The 18,502-nt window shown below is 44.5% G+C and overlaps 3 non-coding genes across 3 annotated transcripts; all 3 read left to right on the top strand.

The window, feature by feature from the left end:
• The first annotated feature begins 3,009 nt into the window (after positions 1-3,009).
• On the top strand, positions 3,010-3,083 carry trnat-agu (transfer RNA threonine (anticodon AGU)). Its single transcript has one exon. It is a non-coding gene; the product is annotated as a tRNA-Thr (tRNA).
• A 3,564-nt stretch (positions 3,084-6,647) lies between these two features.
• On the top strand, positions 6,648-6,729 carry trnas-gcu (transfer RNA serine (anticodon GCU)). The gene has a single exon. It is a non-coding gene; the product is annotated as a tRNA-Ser (tRNA).
• Positions 6,730-10,127: 3,398 nt separating this feature from the next.
• trnas-gcu (transfer RNA serine (anticodon GCU)) lies at positions 10,128-10,198 on the top strand. The gene has a single exon. It is a non-coding gene; the product is annotated as a tRNA-Ser (tRNA).
• The last annotated feature ends 8,304 nt before the right edge of the window (positions 10,199-18,502 follow it).

Here is an 18,502-nt window from a genome sequence, read left to right as displayed (position 1 = left end):
CCTTCAGTCTGAAACAGAATGTTCCTGGTTGATTAATGGCGATTAGAACGAGTATTCGTCTTTTTTACAGAGTTTAATGAGTTTTGCGAAATTAATACAGTAAACTATTTTGTAAAACTTAATTCCCTGAACGGGAATCTGACCCGGCTCTCGCACTGAGAGCATTTGTAGACGGCAGCTATCATCTGAGTTATGCCAATATGCATTTACACAGTGAACTTTTCGCCGTGCAGTAATTATCACGCACGCCGAACACATTAAATAACTCCGGTTCGAAACCGAGCGGAAACATTTTGAAAACGTTATCCACCAACAATTAGTGAATATAAATGAAGCAAGAATTCACTCTGTAGTTAAATATGAAAAAAACACAACACCTCATCGAAGCTCTGTACAGTTCTACACAAACTCAAGCATTACAAAGTTACCGACAGTGTCTCACCCTCACTCCCGTTTCCTGCCCTAACGGTGCAGAAAGCCCCTCTCAAGCTGCACATTGCGACAGATTTCAGTTGATTTGTGAGAGATCATGAAAGAATCCTGCAGCGCTGCCTCGGTTAATAACTGCAGTTCTGAACAGCACTGCATCCATCAGTTTTTCGATTTCGATGTTCCCCAGCTCCCGGATTGAGTGAAGCCACGACAGCAACAACATTCAGGCCGCCTGTCCGGCCCCGCTCTCTCCAATCACACGTTGCTGGCGGAAAGAAGCGAATGCCGCCGAAGAAAGCGCATTTCTGTCCATCCCTGGGAAACAGGATACCACCGAAGCTTTGACAGCACATCGCAGGTATCGTCTGTCCCGCAGTTGTTGCTCCGCTGCAAAGACAGAACTTGCCAGCTGTTTCAAAATTTACAGCCTGAACCAAACTTTGAACCTTCAGATCATTATCGGGTTTAAAAGTCCGATGTTCTTCCGATTGAGCTACCCGGACTCGCGATTAGAAAAGTTTCCACTATGCAGATTCCTGTGCTCGGAATTATCCCTCGTTGACGTCGAACGATGATGAGGATCCCTTTTTGAAAATTCTCAGTGACGTGTTGAGGGGATTCCTTGTTTCTGTTGAACATGATGTAAGAAACGTGGAGAGAGCGAACTCGTGAGTTTACAATTCTGTTTGTTTGTGCCAAATGTCTTGTCAATCGTTAGCACCAATTAAAATAACACTTTACCCAGTGGCTCAAAAGCTGAACTTGTCCCACACGGGAGTTGGAAAAAACCTCTCGACCTTTCAGCGTATTAACATCTGTAAACTGAATAATTTCACCCGTTACACAGTGACACCAGGCAGCAGATTTCCCTTCCAAATTTTCCTCACACGAAACTTCCAATCGACGAATATCCACTCAACGAAAAGAAGATTTGTGTGTTTGGTTCTTTAGATTTAAGGACCTCGTGTAGGCCGCTTTGCCATATCAGCTGTCGCTAATCGCCCCCTCTTCCCTTTTTAACAAGTAAACTCGCACCTGCTATTGCAAGACGGTCGGTCAGAGGAACTCAAGTCCCCACAAGTGCCTAAAAAGGAACACTAAGAAGTAGATGCCTTATGGAACATGCCAGTTGCACCTTGAACTCCGGTCAAAATGCTCGGATTGGAATGTTTGTCTATCCAAGGTGCGACTCGAATTCATAACCTGGGTATTATCTAGAGTCCTCTAATTACCGCAGACTGACCGATTGCACCACAACCTTATACACCCAGAAACGCTACTCACTGTGATATCTAATTTGATGCTAGCGACAAACGTGGCGATACGGCTTCCTATACCTTCACCTACGTTATTTATACATATAGTCAAAAGCTAATGCCCCAGCACTGATCACATCCTGCCAATTTGAGTACATACCTTATTATTCTGGCTCTCTGTCTCCCACCTTCTAACCAACTCCGAACCCATTTCATTAGGTTGCCTTAAATTCTACGCACTCTCATTGTTGTTCACAGCTTCTTATGTGGTACCTTATCGAATGCATCTGGAAGTGAATATTATATAACACCCAAGGAAACTCCATTATCTACCACGTTAGTTACACCTTCAAAAAGTTCAACTAGTTTTGTTAGACTTGACTTACCCTTTACAAATCCATGCTGGCTCTCGCTGATAACTTCATATTTATCCAAGTGTTCAGTCATTATTTCCCTAATAACAGATACTGGTAACTCCCCCACAACAGACTTCAGACTAATGGGTCTTTAATTTCTAACTTTATCTCTCCTACCCATCCTAAATAATGGAGTGAGAGTGACAATGTTTCAATCAAAGGAACAATTCCTGAATCAAGAGTCTTTTGAACGATCATGACTAAAACATGTACAATTTCCTCGCCTATTCCTCTTAGTCCCCTGGGATGGTAACCATCAGGTCCTGGAGATTTGTCTATCTTTCGTCTCATTATTTTCTCCATTACCATTATTTTACTTATTCGAATCCCTTTGATTTATTTTCAGTTTTCCCCGTGTCTCTGGTATGTTAGCTCCATCCATTTCTGTGAAGACCGATGAAAAGTAAATATTTAGCAACTCTGGCATTTCCTGATTTTCAATTACAATATCACCTCCATCTGTCTTTAAGGGGCCCAAGTTACTCTTAGTCACCCTTCTTTCTCTTAATATACGTGTAAAAACCTTGATTGTTGTCAATATTTTCCCTCACAAGTTTATCTCATTTTCCCTTTTTGGACCTCTTACGATTTTTTAGTTTCGGCACCATAATAAACAACACTTCGCTGTAAAGTTTGGGTCAATAGTTGTCCAATGTCAGAGCGAGAATTGTCTGAACCCCTAATTTATTTAATGTAACAAATACAAGCACACATAATCATCCGTGTATCAACGCACTGAGGGATACATAAAGTTAAACACAGAGAGAAATGCAGGCGAAATTGGGATGCACAGGTAAACGGACAAGCGAAATCGACAAAGATAAAACGGTCTGAACCCCAAACAGACAGTAACGTGTCGCTGATAGATATTAGTGAGAGGAGGTGGGCGAGCAATGGTATCAAGTGGCGCTGTGGCTTAGTTGGTTAAAGCATCTGTCCAGTAAACAGGAGATCCTGGGTTCAACTCCCAGCAGTGCCTTCCGTAGTTTATTATTTTCACCTAATTTGTGGAATTAAACGACAAAATAAGAGTGTGGAATTTGTATTTGTTCAAGTTTCAGGAGGAAACGGATATCAGAATGACTGATCAAAAACGCCCTTTCGTTGTGCAGACAGACCTCTCATAGAATGTGTCTGTAACACGTAAATTTATTTGTTTTTGGGCTCGTTGGGGTTGTGGCATAATTCACGATTTGAGGTTTAAACCCGGAAGTGGTCCTAATTTTGACCGAGACTTGTGATCTTGACCTGCGGTGCAAACTTTTGCAAACAGAAAATAGAAAATCCCCAAATCATTCCACCTGAATCCCCAGGCCCGGATGAAATATATCCCAGGTTGTTAATAGAAGCAAGAAAGGAAATAACGGATGCTCTGACCATCATTTTCCAATCATCTCTGGTTACAGATGTGATGCCGGAGGATTGGAGGACTGCTAAAGATGTACCGTTGTTTAAAAAGGGAGAAAGGTGTAGATCGAATAATTACTGGCCAGTCAGCCTAACCTCGGTCAGGCTGAAGGTATTCCATTAAATCTACACTGTACTTCCTCCACAGCCAATACTGGGAGGAGGGGACTCTTGACTGACAAGCCTCAGCTACATCAGGAGAGGGAAACTGACCCTCGGTCTCTAATATTCCTGGGATGTGCTACTTTTGAACAAAAAGGTGAGTGTCTCTATACCTTTAAACTCGCTGTCTCACTGCACAGGTATTGAAAGTGTATCGTAGGACGGTGTGTGAGTGTCTCTATAACTTGAAACTCGCTGTCTCACTGCACAGGTATTGAAAGTGTATCGTAGGACGGTGTGTGAGTGTCTCTATAACTTGAAACTCGCTGTCTCACTGCACAGGTATTGAAAGTGTATCGTAGGACGGTGTGTGAGTGTCTCTATAACTTGAAACTCGCTGTCTCACTGCACAGGTATTGAAAGTGTATCGTAGGACGGTGTGTGAGTGTCTCTATACCTTTAAACTAGCTGTCTCACTGCACATGCATTGAAAGTGTATCGTAGGACGGTGTGTGAGTGTCTCTATACCTTGAAACTCGCTGTCTCACTGCACAGGTATTGAAAGTGTATTGTAGGACGGTGTGAGTGTCTTTATACCTTTAAATTCTCTGTTTCACTGCACAGCATTGACAGTGTATTGTAGGTTGTTGTGAATGGGACGAGGGTCAGTCGGGCGAAGTGTAGCCGATTGGGAGTAGCGCCAGTTTGCTGGGTGAGTATTGCACGGTTGTCTTTCTTTCTCCCGTCTTTCTTTCTTTCTTTCTTTCTTTCTTTCATCGCCTTCTATCCTATCCTTTCTTTCACTCTCTTTTCATTCCTCTTAATTCGTGATTTTTCTTTCTGCCTCCAACACCTTTGTCTGTACCCTGTTTTTGTTCTCTCATGTGTCTCTGCTGAAAGATCCATAATTCAGACCCGCCGCTTCTTTCAGGTTTTTTTCCTTCCAAAATCATGGTGCATTTCATTGAGACTTTCCTGCGGCCTTACCGACTCTAACATTCACTTTCACATTCTTATGTCTTTAAGTTTGCTCTACATCGACCGCTGTTTCTCGGGGGCACATGTCCCGTTCACACCAATGTTCATTTGTGCCTTGAAACATTTCCAACTGCGAGACTGCTCCAGAGACAAGCACGAAGAAAGCAGGGCGAGCATTCGGAAGGACAGCGCATACTTTTCCCTGAAATTTCCATGGGGTATCTTGTGACACGGGGGATGTGAACTGAAGAACTGGGTTTTGTTTCCATGGTCGTTGGAGCTTTTCCCCGAGTAGTTGATGTGTGGGAGAGACGGGCTGCGCGACATAGCTGCGAATGACGGCTGAAATGTGCACTTTTGGCAATCTGGGCGGTGCAGGAAGATCGGAAATGTTCCACTTGATTTTAACAGGTCTGTGGAAATGTATGATTGAAAAGGAATGAGGAGAAATGCAAAGAGCGGCAGTGGCGAAAAAGTGTGGATTACAGGAGGTTGGCCGTGAGTGAAAGATCCTTTGAATGTCCGGCGTTGAAGGGATTTTGTTCGGAAACGACAGACTTTAAAGCGCGCGGGGAAAGTGAAGTGCGAGCTTTGTCCTTGAGTCAAATTGGGTGTTTTCAGGAAAACAGCCATTGTGAAATCACAAAAATGAAACCAGAAAATGCTGAAAACACTCAGCAGGTCAGGCAGCGCCTGTGGAGAAAGAGCCAGAGGTAACGTTTCAGCTCTATGACATCTTTCAGCCGCAACGAATCGATTGCCATGTGGGACAGTGGCTTAGTTTTCGAAAATGTTAGATTTGATCTCTGAATTACAAGGTGTAGAATTCCACCGCTGTAAGAATTTGCTGGCGCTGTTCAGTTTGGTCTCTTCACCAAAAATCCTTCTTTTCTAAGAAGTGCCTTTCCGCATTGCTGGCGAACATCTGTTTGCTCAAATCAGCAAAGTCAAATTAGCACCCGAACTGTTTCTTGCACGGAGGTGTTGGGAGTGTAAAGTGTGATCTCGGTGAAGTATCAATCAAAGTGCACAATGGCCCCCTGGGAAACCGAGTATCTCTAGTGGTCAGCATAAGATTAAAAATATGTACAATAATTACGTATTCCTTCTTTCCCTCACACTAGGATTTATTATCAGGGAATGTACATGACCAGGTCGATTGACGTCACGCTCCGGTCGTTTAGCATCGTCTCCTACAAATAGAATAGAATCATAGAAATGTTACAGCACGGAAAGAGGCCATTCGGCACATTGAGTCCGTGCCGGCTCTCTGCAAGAGCAATCCAGCAAGACCCACTCCCCCGCCCTTTCCCTGTAGCCCTGTATTTTTTCCTTTCAAATACTTATCCAGTTCCCTTTTGAAGGCCATGAATGAATCTGCCTCCAAGACCCCCTCGGGCGGTGTATTCCACATCATAACCACTCGCTGTGTAAAAAATGTTTTTCCTTCAACTTTGGTTCTTTTGCCAAAGACCTGAGATCTATATGCTCTGGTCCTTGACCCTTCCGCCAACGGGATCAGTTTCTCTCTATCTACACTTTTCATGATTTTGAATACTTCTATCAAATCTCCTCGCAACCTTCTCTGTTCGAAGGAGAACAACCTCAGCTTCTCCAATCTATCCATGTAACTAAAGACCCTCATCCCTGGAATCTTTCCAGTAAATCTCTTCTGTGGGAGATTACCATTACCAAGGCATTACCATCGCCGAATCCCCCCGAGTAACATCCTGAGGATCACCATTGACCAGAAACTTAACTGGGCCAGCCACATCGATACTGTGGCTGTCAGAGCAGGTCAGAGGCTGGATGTTCTGCGGTGAGTGACTCACCTCGTGACTCTCCAAAGCTGTTCTACGATCTGCAAGGCGCAAGTCAGGAGTGTGATGTAATACTCATGTGATGGTCATCGACCTGAAACTTTAACTCTGTTTCTATATCTAAAGATTCTGCCTGACCTGCTGAGGATATCCACATTTCCTGTTTTTGTTTCAGATTGGCAACATAACCAGTATTTTCATTTTGAATAAAAGGGATTTCGAAGGTTTCCTCATGTGACGAGGTGGCCGAGAGGTTAAGGCGATGGACTGCTAATCCATTGTGCTCTGCACGCGTGGGTTCGAATCCCACCCTCGTCGTTCTTGTGTTTAAGTCTTCTTTCCCTCATTCAGCAGGTCTGGTTAAAGTCCCATCCTTCTCGAAACGGCGGGCAGAGGTTTTTGCGTTGTTTGCTGAAATCAGCAAAAGTTCCTTCCACGAACGTGTTGAAATGAGAATGGTCGCGAAGTATCAATGAGAAAAGCGGAGTCATTGTAAAAGGAGCAAATCTTATGGTTAACGTAAGAAAAACTTATGTACCATAATGATGATTTATGTCCGGATCATTCAGTGCCTGTCTCTGTTTAAAAGGGATGTGCTGTCAGTCTCGGATCATTCCGTGTCTGTGTCACCCGATTTTCTTGATACCTTTTTCCTTCTGAACTGAAATGACGATCCTCTCTCGAGAAGAAGGTTCACCGCCTGCTTCGGGCAACTGGTAGGAAAAATAACAAAAATTGATGCGACCAAGTTCATTCTAATGAGCTCCCATTCCAATCTCCGCACTCTATCAGTCCCACCCCGCCTGGACATTATAATCTGCGATATTCATAAGGGAATAGAAAAGCCGAATTTCACGGTTAAAATTCTCCTCAACTGCCCTGTAGTTCTTTTGCCAATTATTTTAAATCTATGACCTCTGGTTACTGACCCACTTGCCAGAGGAACCAATTCCTACCTACTTGATCTTTCAAAACCCCTCGTTACTTTGAATACATCCATTAGATTCACTCCTTAACCTTCTCTGCTGTAAGTGGAATAATTCCAGCTTCTCCAATCTCTCCACATAACTGAAGTTCCTCAACCCTGGTATTATCCAGGTCAACCTGCTCTGAATCCTCTTCAATGCCTTTTCATTCTAAAGTGTGGTGCCCAGAACCGTACAATATATTCCAGCTGAGCCTAACCAATGATTTGTAATGGCTTAGTATGACTTCCTTGTTTCTATATTCAATGTCCTATTTGCAAAGCGAAGTACCCCATTCGCTTGCTTAACCGCCTTATCAACTTGCCCTGTTTTGTGAATATGCACCCCAGGTCCCTCTGCTCTTGCAACCAGCCATAAATTGTTCTTCTTCCAAAAGTGCATCACTTCAAACTGATCTGCGTTAAATCTGTCACGTGACTTCCCGTTTCACTAGTCTGTCTATATCCTCCTGAAATCTGCTACTATCTTCCTCACTATTTGCTCCGTTGCCAAGTTTTGAATCATCCGCAAACTTCGAAATCGTACTCCCTATTCCCACATCCAAGTCACTTATAAAAACAAGAAAAGCAATGGTCCTAATACCGACGCCTGGGGGATCACACTGCATATTTCTCTCCAGTCAGAAAAACATCCGTTCACCACTACTCTCTGCCTCCTTCCCTTTAGCCAATTATGTGCCCAGGTTATCACCTGCCCTTTTATCCCACGTTTCCGAATAAGTCTGTTATGTGTTAATTTCTAAAATGTGTCCTGAGAATAGCTGTAGCCCCGTAATTTTATTCTTAAGCAATGAGAATACAGATATTAAGACCGAGTGATAGATCGGGTTCATTTCCATTACCGGGAGGTGACCGGACCCGAGGAGGGGAATTTCCATCTGGGTTTATATTTTCCGAAAGCGGAGACGAAAAACAGCAAAGCTCATCCCGTCGAAATAAAGCAACTGGACTGAAGATCCGACAGCCTTGTCCCATCCCGGGTTTCCAGACCTGGCCGTTCAAGGAAGCCTGATAAGTCCATCAGGGGAAATAGAGAGAAAGAAGAAACACAGACAGAGATAGAGAGATGCATGCAAAGAAAAATAGTATAAATCTCCAAATTCTGTGATTGAGCAGAATTTAAAGTACAGGTTAAAATAAATTCAGTCTCATGTCGTGAAATCTTTTACGTGAACAATGGGCTGGATTATCCTTTATGCTCTGAGGGAGTAAACACTGCCTGGTAACTACAGCTCTTATTTATTTGAGCATTTCACAGTGGCGATGTGAGGTGGTTTCAAGCCCCCATTGAATTACACGGCTATGTTTGACCCACTCCTTACGTAACCCACAGGAACTGCACGGCAGTGGAGCAGACTGCGTAGGGTTATCACGGGAACTCTGCCAGACTGCATGTTCTGGACATGTACCCAACGCTACACGTGCAGCCTGCAGTTGTGTGTGCATTACTATTTCAGTGTTAGTATCTTCGCCTGCCGGTGGGAAATCAGGGATTTGGTTCCAGTCCAATTCAGCATCCTTTACCTTTTGTATTCTGTACCCGTGAGATCGCCTGAGTTGGGATAAATTAATTTGCCGGCTTCAGTCAGTACAACTTCTAGAAAACTTGTCTTCATTTCGTCTCTGTGTGTTGCGTGGACAAACCCTCTGCATTCTGTCCTCTGGCGCTAAAACATGCTCTGCTGGAGATAAGTCAAAACCGCTGAAAAGCTATGAGAAGCCAATTGGTGATTTTTGACCAAAAATGGGGACACAACGGGGCTGATCCGGCACTTGAACCAGTGAAACTCCCTGAGCGAGAATCAGACCCAAAGACCAACTGGCAACAGAGCCGTGCAGCCACTGTAAAATTTCGCTGCCTTGAAGCCGATCCACCATCCTTTCAGAACGCACTGTCCCTCCAATCTCGCTTTCTTGTACGATGTACGACGTAGAGCAACATCAGGTTGTACACGAATTATTTCACATCGACAATATTAGCCTCTCTTTATCAAATTCGTTTTGAATGTACGACTTGTATTTTCAAGTAACAATTTACAGAACGAATTGCTCCGAAACGACATTGTCGTCTGTCTCGGCATCGCCATAGTTTACACTCCACCATAAGTACACTTCACTCAAATTGCTGCTTCCATTCACTATGAGGGCGAAGAGACATAAATGTGGGTACATTAGCTCCGAATTTATCAGCTGGGTTCCACCTTTTCTTGTCCAACCGCCTCAATCTTTTAATTGTTTCCCCTTCTCTGCTGGTTTTGCAGTTTAGATCAGCCTTCGCTGTTCAAGGAAGCCTCAGAATTACATCGGGGACAACACAGAGAGACAAGAGTCAGAGACAGGGGGAGATAGAGAGATGCACGAAAAGAAAATAAAGAGTATAAATGTCATGTCTTGTAAACTAGCAGAATTTAAGTTACAGATTGGGAGAGATTCCTTCTCGGGTCTTGAAATCTTTCAAGAGAAGTTTGGGCACCCAATCAAAAGCACCGGCCACGCTGAAATATCTGTCATGCTGAGCGAGAAATAAATGCGGTCAACTAACTCCAATTTTTCTATTTCAGCATTGAAGAGATCTTTAAACAGTGACGCTGCGAGCAGAATTCAAATCGAGGGAGAAAAACACCATTGGAATTTTGAGACCAACGCTTCAATCACTCGGCCATCCCAACAGCAAACGGCATGTTCGTTCATGGATGATTTCAAATGGAATAGAGCAAGGCACCATTTATGAGCTTTGGTGGTTCAGGGGTAGAATTCTCGCCTGCTACGCGGGAGACCTGGGTTCGATTCCCGGCCAATGCAGCAAATTTTTGCATTCTGGACCATGCGGAACTTGGGAACAGGAGTGGGTGATTTGGGCACCTCGAGCCTGTTCCACAATTCAATGAGATCATGGCTGATCTGTGACGTCACTCCATATATGGGCCTTCGCCGCATATCTCTTAATACCTTTGGTGAACAAAATAATTTCAATCTCAGCTTTAAAATCAACAATTGAGCTCGCATCAACTGCCGCTTGCGAAAAAGATTTTCAAACTTCCACCTCCTTTTGCTGACAGAAGTATTTCCTAACTTCAAACCTGAAAGTCCTGACTCTAATGTTTCGGCCGTGTCCCCCCATCCTGGACTCCCCAACCAGCGGAAATGGTTTCTCTCCATCAACCCCATCAGTTCTCATTAATATCTTGAAAACTTCGATCAAATCAGCCCTTAATCTACTAAATTTCGGGGAATATAGCCCTAGTTTGTGTAATCTCTCCTCGTAATTTAACCCTTGGAGTCCAGGTATCATTCTCGTAAATCTACGCTGCACTCCATTCACGGCCAATATATCCTTCCTAAGATGCGGTGCTAGAACTGAACACAGTACTCCAGGTGTGGTCTAACAAGAGGTTTGTATCGCTGTAGCATAATGTCTATCCCCTTGTCGTCTAGTCCTCTAGATATAAAGGCCAGCATTCCATTAGCCTTTTCGATTATTTTCTGTACCTGTCCATTATATTTAATGATCTATGTACATGGACCCTATGTCCTTTTGGAACTCCACAGTTTCGAGTTTTTCTCTATTTAGAACGTATTCTGATCTATCCTTTTTAGGTCCAAAGTGGATGACCTCACACTTGCGTCAATTCAAATCCATTTGCCACAGTTTTGCCCATTCATTTATTATATTACTGTCTCTCTGTAATTTTATGCCTCTATCTACTTTGCTTACAATGCTGCCCATCTTGGTGTCATCAGCAAACTTGGATATTTGGCTCTCTATCCCATCATCCAATATCAATGAGACCGTCTGAATTGAGATAAATTCACAATCAGCTTCAATCTCCTCATCATCTTGAGACATTTTATTTACTTCACTTGTGTTGTGACATGGAAACTTCCGAACTCTGTCCTCTGGAGCTCAAACATGCTCTGGATGTAATTCAATTCTACCAACAGCAACACTGGAAAGATGTCAGAATCCAATTGGAGACTTTTCACTAAAAGCAGCGAGACAGCAGGGCTCGTCCGCGATTTGAACCCAGGATCTCTCGCATATCAATCAATAAAACCCCCGAAGCGACAATCATATCCCGAGACTAACGCACCGCTCTCATTGTGCAGCCAGTGTAAACGTTCACTGCCTCCGACAACCGCTCGGCCATCCTGTCAGACCTCTTCTGTCCATCCAATCTCGTTTTCTATTCCGGTGTGCAGCAATATCAAGTTGTACACTAACTATTTCCAGTCACCAATATTAGTCTCCCTTCACCAAATTGGTTTCGACTTATGACTTGTATTATCAAGTGAGACGTTCCAGAATTAGTTGCTCTGAAAACACATTGCTTGGGGGGATACTGAGAGGTGGAGACGAACAGCGGGAACTTGGAGTGCATGTCCACAGATCACTGAAGGTAGCAGGACAAGAAGATAAGGTGGTTAAGAAGACATTCGGGATACTTTCCTTTATTAGCCTAGGCATAGGATATAATAGCAGGGAGGTTATCTGACAACGACATAAAACACGAGTAAGGCCACAGCTCGAGTACTGCGTACAGTTCTGGTCACCACATTAGGGGAAAGATGTGATTGCTCTAGAGAGGGCCATGATGTGGAGATGCCGGTGATGGACTGGGGTGGACAAATGTAAGGAATCTTACAACACCAGGTTATAGTCCAACAATTTTATTTTAAAATCACAAGCTTTCGGAGATTATCCCCTTCGTCAGGTGAATGAGTGAAAGGTTCTCAAATTGCATATCTTATATTAGGCTGGGACAGCATCACACCAATCAAAAGGTGTCGTTGTTGTTCAAACAGGCCAGTCACGGAGAACAGTACGTCCCAGTACACTGAATAAACATTGTGTCAATTACACAGACAGAGAGAAAGAGACCCAAATGGCAGAGAGAGAGAGAGAGAATATTAAAGGGTACAGAGGAGATTTACGACGACGTTGCCAGGAGTTGAGAATTTTAGCTATGATGAAAGATTGGATAGGCTGGGATTGTTTTCTTTGGAACCAAGGACATTTAGACTCTTATTGTCCAAGTAGCATGCGGCCTCTTTGTTCTTTCTACCAAAATGCTCCACTTCACCCGCATCTGCATTTAGATTCATTTGCTAATTATACACCCATTTTGCCAGTTTATTAATGTATTCTTGTATTTGGTCGCAATTTTCATCAATATTATCTATACCCCACCCCACCCACCCACAGCCCCCCGCCCCGCTAATCTGGTGTCATCCGTAAATTTTGAAATTGTACTTCCGATTCCCGAGTCCAAATCGTTTATGTAAATTGTGAACAGTATCCCAGAACCGATCCTTGTGGAACACCTCATTCCACCTTATACAGTCTGAGTAGCGACCCTTAACCCCTGCTATCTGTTATAGAGCAGTGATCAAGAGCAACTTCTTTACGTAGGGAGTTGTGAGACTGTGAAATTCACTTCCACGGTTAGTGTTTGGGGCACAAAGTACTGTAATGACAAGTGGTCCTCATGTTTTTATCCAAGACAGGCCTCAGCCCAGTCATTTACTCCAAATGTTTATGCAATGGTTCAAGCTAAGAGGTGCCAGGTATCGGGAGCTGCAGTAGCAGTAAATGAAACCCAAATGCAAGTAAGCACCAATATAGTCCATCTTCATCTATTTCTAGTTTAAAACTTTTGTTGAATGTGGCCCAGGCCATGTGCCAGGATATCGGATCAGGCCCACCATAGAAAATGAGTTTCGCACCCCTGAGATAGACAATGTGAACCGGATTACACTCATCCACTAATCCGGTAACTTCTTCAAAAAACTCAAGCAAGTTTGTGAGACACGACCTTCTTTCCCGGAAGCCGTGTTGAGTATCTCTAATGGCTCCTTCTTTTTTCCCGTGATCATAAATAGCATCTCTTAGGATCCCTTCAAGCATCTTCCCTCTGATCGAGGTCACACTGATGGGCCTGTCATTCCATGGCTATGATTTGTCCCCGTTAATGAAAATGGGAACTACGTGAGCTACCTTCCAATCTCAGGGGACAATCCCTGACTCTATTGAGCAGTTGAAGATACAGGCAAGGGGCTCACAGAGCACCCGTCCCATCTCTTTAAACACCCGGGGGTGGATATCATCTGGACCTGGAGCACAAAGTATTTTGAGATTTCATATTTTATCCAAGATCACATCCCTTTCTATTTTAATATTTATGATGCTATTGTCGACAGCACATCCCACAGCTGGAATCTGAGCATCATCCACAGGAGTGTAGACTGATGAGAAATAGTCATTTAACAGCTCTGCCATAGCCCGGGAATCTGTCCTGAACTGTCTTTCAGTGACCCTAAACCTTCTTTAATGGTCTTCTGACTCCTGACGCAGCTGGAAAAGCTTTTACTATTATTAAAATTGTGCACCATCTTCTTTTCCAAAGATCTCTGAGCTTGTCTAATGGCTGCTTTTGTCTCCCTTGATTGTGGGTGATATTTGTCCCAATTCTCCTGTGAACTGAATTCATCCTGGCCTGACCTGAGTTAAATGTAAGACAGTTCAGGGAGTCAGGAATCATTCACCCCGGGTCACACTGACAGGTAAAACCCCAGTTGGTTCCTTAGTAAGGATTCCTCTGGTTCCTCGGCATATATTTGTCAGGATACTGAAACCCAGCTTTCTTACAGTCCACTCCTGGAGGCCCCACTCCCTGAGCCTGCAACCTTCAGCAGGGTCAGTGGTAGAGTTCCGCAGCAGGAGTGATCCCAGACTAACTGTCGGGATCGCCCCCACCCTGTGGATGGTCCGGGTCGAGTATCTTTCGTTATCCTGGTGTCTAACACAAAGACATCAATAAAACAGGGAATTCTGGAAACACACTGCAGGTCCTTCTTTACCTACAGATCAAATGCCTGTTGTATAATTCTACCAGCAGTTAACAGGCTCATGTGAATTACCTCTTCTGCTGTTTTATTGCACGCTTTAACCCACTGATTTTAAATGGGTTTATTTTCGCCTGCCTTAAATGGTGGACTCAGGACTGTCACACAAACAATTTAAATCTTCATAGAACAATTACCAGTTATTTTTAGACTGGAGACTTAAACCTGCCGTTTCACTTCCAGTCAGGAATCGATCACAGTTTTACACCAATCTCTGATTTGACAGCACTTTTCCAGCATTCACCATTGTCCTTCTTGACTCCATTGGAAAGGTCCCTTCTGTTCCGTGCCTAGATCTGAACCATGAAAGAGAGCGGCTGGGACAGATTTCTTACACGCAAGATAAACCCGCACGGCGACTTTACTGTCAGTGAAGAGAGACGAGAAAGACCAAAGTGCCGTTCGCCCCTCTCAGTGTGGCCCTGAAGGACTGTGTCCAGGCTGAAGTTCAGTTCTCACTGGACGATCCTCCCCACAGATTGTACCTTCTGAGCTCCAGCCAGGTGATGCTAAACACTCAGGTGGGAAAGACCAAAATCAACAATAAAGTGTTTAAAACAAAGCTAATTTATTTAACAGATATCCAGAATATTAAACTCCAGCCCAGTTATAGGGGTTATTAACATCAGCAGAAACAAACCCCAACTGTCAGAATGAACATGGTTCAGTCCTGGATGGGATTAACAGCAGAATCCAACCCCTGCAGTCATATGTGAACTCGCTGGTGTCTCAGCACGTGTGATGACTGAGTGAATCCCTTCCCACACACGGAGCAGGTGAACAGTCTCTCCCCAATAGGTGTCAGTTGATGTGTCAGCAATTCATTTCTGCTTTTGAAGCTCTTCTCACAGTCACTGAGTTTAAAGGTCACTCAATAGTGTGAACAAGTTGATGTCTCAGAAGGTGGGATGAATTAGTGAATCCCTTCCCGCACACAGAGCAGGTGAACAGTCTCTCCCCAGTGTGAGTATGTTGGTGTTTCAGCAGATCATTTGTGCTTTTAAAGCCCTTCTCACATTCAGAACATTTAAAAATTCTCTCCCCAGTGTGAGTACGTTGGTGTGTCAGCAGATTCCTTTTGATTTTATATCTCTTCCCACAGTCAGAGCATTTCAATGGTTTCTCATCAGTGTGAAGTCGCTGGAGTCTCAGCAGGTTGGATGACTCAGTGAATCTCTTCCCACACACGGAACAGGAGAATGGCCTCTCCCCAGTGCGAATTCGCTGGTGTTTCAGCAGGTTGGATGAATGAGTGAATCTCTTCTTACACACTGAGCAGGAGAATGGCCTCTCCCCAGTGTGAACTCGCTGGTGTTTCAGCAGGTTGGATGAATGAGTGAATCTGTTCTTACACACGGAACAGGAGAATGGCCTCTCCCCAGTGTGAACTCGCTGGTGTTTCAGCAGGTTGGATGACTGAGTGAATCTCTTCTTACACACGGAACAGGAGAATGGCCTCTCCCCAGTGTGAATTCGCTGGTGTCTCAGCAGGGTGGACGAACGAGTAAATCTCTTCTTACACACAGAGCAGATGAACGGCCTCTCCCCAGTGTCACTGTGCTGATGTCTCAGAAGTTTGTTTCTGCTTTTAAAGCTCTTCCCACAGTCAGAGCATGTAAAAAGTATCTCATCAGAGTGAACTCGCTGGTGTGTCAGCAGGTTGGATGACTCGGTGAATTCCTTCCCACACACGGAGCAGGTGAACGGCCTCTCCCCGTTGTGTCTGCGTCGATGAATTTCCAGCTGTGACGGGTAATTGAATCCCTTCCCACATTCCCCACATTTCCACGGTTTCTCCGTGGTCCGGGTGTCCTTGTGTCTCTCCAGGTTGGGCGATCAATCGAAGCCTCGTCCACACACAGAACACGTGTACGGTGTCTCCCTGCTTTGAATGGTGCAATGTATTTTCAGGCTTTGGAACTGGTTAAAGCTCTTTCCACAGTCAGTGCACTGGAACACTCTCACTCGGGTGTGTGTGTCTTGGTGCTTTTCCACTCACACTGATGTTTCAAATCTTTTCCCAAAGACAGAACAGACAAACATTTCTCCTTCCACATTCAAAGGCCGATGATATTCAGGTCCTGATGAATCGTGTGACTCTGTCAGATCTTGACGTGGTCTTTGGTTTGAGTTTCCTGTCTGCAAATCCACCCCTTCAAATACCCTGTAAAAGGAGTTTATAAAAGTTATCACTGTAAGTACAGGAAACAAATTTAGAACAGACAATTCTAGTTTCTATGGAACATTCTTTCCTCTCTTGTTCCTCAAAACTGTAAATCCCCGTCCCACACACTCTCCCTCCTCCCTGAGCTGAAATCCAAACCCATCGCATCATCTTTCAGTGGCCCTAAACCATGAGTGAAAGGGTGAGAGCGTGAATATGAGAGAGTGAATGTGAGAGAGTGAATGTGAGAGAGTGAATGTCAGAGTGTGAAAGAGTGAATGTGAGAGTGATCGTGAGAGAGTGAATGTGAGAACAGCAGTGAGCTCGGTGTGGAGAATGAAGTGGGGCATGTGGATCATGTTTCAGTGGGGCAGCAGTGATCATAATCTCATTGGGTTTAGAACAGTTATGGAAAAGGACAAGGGACAGTCAAATGTGAAAATTCCTAACTGGAGGAGGGCTAATTTTAGTGAGTTAAAAAGGGATCTTGTCCAGGTGGATTGGAATCACAAATTGGCAGGCAGAACAGTAATTGAACAATGGGAGGCCTTCAAGGAGGAGTTGGTTTGAGGACAGAGTGGACAGATTCCCACGAGGAGGAAAGGAACGGCCTCCAAAGCTCGAGATCCCTGGATGACTAAAGGTGTAGAGATCGTTATTTCTCACTCATTTACAGACGCTCCCTGACCGATCAACATTTCTCCTTCATTTACAGACACTCCCTGACCGATCACTATTTATCCTTCATTTTTAGACGCTCCCTGACCGATCACTATTTCTCCTTCATTTTTAGACGCTCCTTGACCGATCACCATTTCTCCTTCATTTACAGACGCTCCCTGACCCACCATCATTTCTCCTTCATTTATAGACACTCCCTAACGGATCAGCATTTCTACTTCATTTACAGACGTTCCCTGACCGATCACCATTCCATCTTCATTTACAGACGCTCCCTGACCGATCACCATTTCTCCTTTATTTCCAAATGCTCCCTGACAGATCACCATTTCTCCTTTATTTACAGACGCTCCCTGACCGATCACCATTTCTCCTATATTTACAGACGCTCCCTGACCGATCTCCATTTCTCCTTCATTTACAGACGTTCCCTGTCTCCCTGAGAATTCCCAGTTTACACCGCGCATGCGCGGGGCCGCGGGCTTTTGTTGAGAGTTGGTCCGGAGCGAAACGGGAGAAACCGGAAACCGGCGGGTAGTGAGGGGGGATAATGTTCACTGTTTTATATTCGGGTCTGGGGCCGCACTCGGGGTTTGTGAAGCCTGAGCCTGGGCCTGAGCCCGGACCCGGGCCCCGGGGTTTATTGAGCCTCTTGCTCCGATCCTCTCACCTGCACCGAACGCGCTCCTCCCGCAGCCTCGACTGGCCGCGCATGCTCAGGACACACTGCCCGATAATGAGTCACTACCGCGCCTGCGCACTGTGCTCCACTGATTTAGATAGGGCACAATCTGTACCGCACTGCATGCTGAGTGGTGCAGCCGCCATTGCTTACCTTAATATCTGGACGAATAGAAAAAACATTTGAAGCAGGGAGAGCGCGTTTGGATCAAGGATAATGAAATAAACTGAAAGCCCAGCCCTTCGTGCCATTTTAACCGGCACAAACACACAGCATAGAAGCCCCCCCCCCACCACACACACTTTGGTGAACTCCGAAAATATTTTTTTCGGTAACTTGTATTAATTTCGTTTTATTAATTGTTGCAACTGACGGGTTCAATTAATGTTTATTTTCCAACTGCACCTCAGGACCGCCAGTTTCTCTATTAATCCCGCCCTGGTGATTAACGAGATATCCGGACCAAAAGGAGCAGCAGGAATTTATCGGAATTTCCTGTAACGAGTGGGGTGCCGCAGCGATCAGTGCTGGGGCCTCAACTTTTTACAGTATATAATAATGGCTTGGATGAAGGAACAGAGTGTGTTGTGGCCAAATTTGTTGATGATGCAAAGATAGGTGGAAAAGCAAGTTGCGATAAGGACAAAAAGTGACTGTAAAAAGATATTGACAGGTT

This window comes from Heptranchias perlo, unplaced genomic scaffold, assembly GCF_035084215.1.
Source record: "Heptranchias perlo isolate sHepPer1 unplaced genomic scaffold, sHepPer1.hap1 HAP1_SCAFFOLD_73, whole genome shotgun sequence".
In the NCBI taxonomy this organism is placed as follows: domain Eukaryota; kingdom Metazoa; phylum Chordata; class Chondrichthyes; order Hexanchiformes; family Hexanchidae; genus Heptranchias; species Heptranchias perlo.
The sequence above is the reverse complement of the archived record's forward strand: the minus strand, read 5'-3'. Positions and strand labels throughout refer to the sequence as shown.